This window comes from Pteropus alecto, unplaced genomic scaffold, assembly GCF_000325575.1.
Source record: "Pteropus alecto unplaced genomic scaffold, ASM32557v1 scaffold258, whole genome shotgun sequence".
Lineage (NCBI taxonomy): Eukaryota > Metazoa > Chordata > Mammalia > Chiroptera > Pteropodidae > Pteropus > Pteropus alecto.
Window position 1 is genome coordinate 271,826 of NW_006441076.1, and position 2,209 is coordinate 274,034.

General features: G+C 31.8%; 1 protein-coding gene across 1 annotated transcript in view; it reads right to left on the minus strand.

Moving 5' to 3' along the window:
* The window catches only part of CFAP47 (cilia and flagella associated protein 47), a 363,081-nt gene that overhangs the window by 203,869 nt on the left and 157,003 nt on the right, over positions 1-2,209 (minus strand). The gene's annotated exons all lie outside the window — the stretch shown is intronic.

A 2,209-nucleotide genomic window follows, 5' to 3' on the forward strand; every position in this document is an offset into this window, starting at 1 on the left:
AAGGGCAAAGGCAGATGGGGTAAAAGGAGTCAAATATGTAGTGACAGAAAGAAATCTAACTATGGGTGGTGAACGTACAATGCAAAATATATATGACTTACTGTTGAATTGTACACTCGAAACTCATTGGATTTCATTAACCAATGTCACCATAATAAAAAAAAATTAAAAATTAAAAAAAGGAAAATGCTCACATTCTACTGGAAAAGACAGACTATACATATTATTTTGAGGAAATGCTATTGTGAAAAATAGAGCAAGAAAGAGAATAAATGAAGGATATGCTGTTTTAGAGAGGTTATTGGGAAAGCTCCCAAATAAGGTAATATTTAAGCAGGAACTCGAGTGAAATGGGAAAGGGAATATAAAAATACTGAGGAAAATAATGCTCCAAGCAGAAAGAATAGGAAGTACAAAGGCTTTGCAAAGTCATGGGTCTCAGTGGTTTAAAAAACAGCAAAGGGCTAATATCATATTCAATGCTGAAAAGCTAAAAGCTTTTCCTCTAAGTTCAGGAACAAGACAAGGACATCCGTTTTCACCACTTTTATTTAACACAATATTGAAAGTCCTAGCCACAGCAATTAGATAAGGAAAAGAAATAAAAGGCATCGAAATTGTAAAGGAAGAAGTAAAACTGTCATTATTTGCAGATCACATGATACTATATATAAAAAACCCTAAAGATTCCACAGAAAACTACTACAACTAATAGATGAATTCAGTAACATCGCAGGATACAAAATTAACATACCGTAATCTGTTGCATTTCCATACATTGATAAGAACAATCAGAAGAAGAAATTAAGATAACAATCTCATTTACAATTGCATCAATAAATAAATAAAATACCTAGAAATAAATTTAACCAAGGCAGTGAAAGACCTGTACTTTGAAAGTTATAAGATACTGAAGAAAGAAATCAAAGAGGATATAAATAAATGGACGGACATACCATATTCATGAATTGTAAGGATTAATATTGTTAAAATGTTCATACTACCCAAAGCAACATACAGATTCAATGTAATCCCTATCAAAATACCAATGGCATCCATCTCAGAATTAGAGCAAATAATCCTAAAATTTATATGAAACCACAAAGACCCCTAAAAGCCAAAGCAATCTTGAAAAATAAAAGAACAAAGTGGAAGGTATGATGTGACCTGATTTCAAACTATGCTACAAAGATACAATAAACAAAACAGTACAGTACTTTTACAAAAACACATAGATCAAGGGGAAAAAAAGCCCAGAAATACATGCTTACTTATATGGTCAATTAATATACGACGAAGGAGGCAAGAACATAAAATGGGGAAATGACAGTCTCTTCAATAAGTGTTATTGGGAAAACTGTACAGATATATGCAAAAAAAAATGAAACTGGATCATTTTCTTATACCATATACAAAAATAAACTGAAAATGGATTAAAGACATAAATATAAGACCTGAAATCTGAAAAATCCTAGATGAAAACACAGGCAATAAACTCTTTGCATTGGTGTTAACAATATCTTCTTTAGTACGTCTCCCTAAGCTAGGGCAACAAAAACAAAAATTAACAAATGGGTCTACCTAAAACTAAAAAGTTTCTGTACAGCGAAGGAAACTATCGGCAAAATGAAAAGATAACCTACTGAATGGGAGAAGATTTTCACAAATGATATGTCCAATAGCAGGTTAATAATCAAAATATATAAAGAACTCACACAACTCAATATCAAATATACAAACAATCTGATTAAAAAATGAGCAGAGGACTTGAATAGACATTTCTCCAAAGAAGACATACAGCTGGCCAACAGACATATGAAAAGATGTTCAACATCACTAATAATTATGGAAATGCAAACCAAAACCACAATGAGATACCACCTCGCACCTGTCATAATGGCTATCATCAAAAAGTCAACGATAATTAGTGTTGGTGAAGATGTGGAGAAGAGGGAACCCTCATACACTATTGGTGGAATTTTAAATTGGTGCAGGTACTATGGAAAACAGTATGAAGATTCCTCAAAAATTAAAAATAGAACTGCCGTATGACCCAGAACTGGATAAACATACTTTTGGGTATTTATACAAAGAAAACAAAAACATTAATTCAAAAAGACATACATGCTCCTATATTCACCATTATTTACCATAGCCAAGATATGGAAGGATGGATAAAGATGTAATGTATATATTATATATAATATGT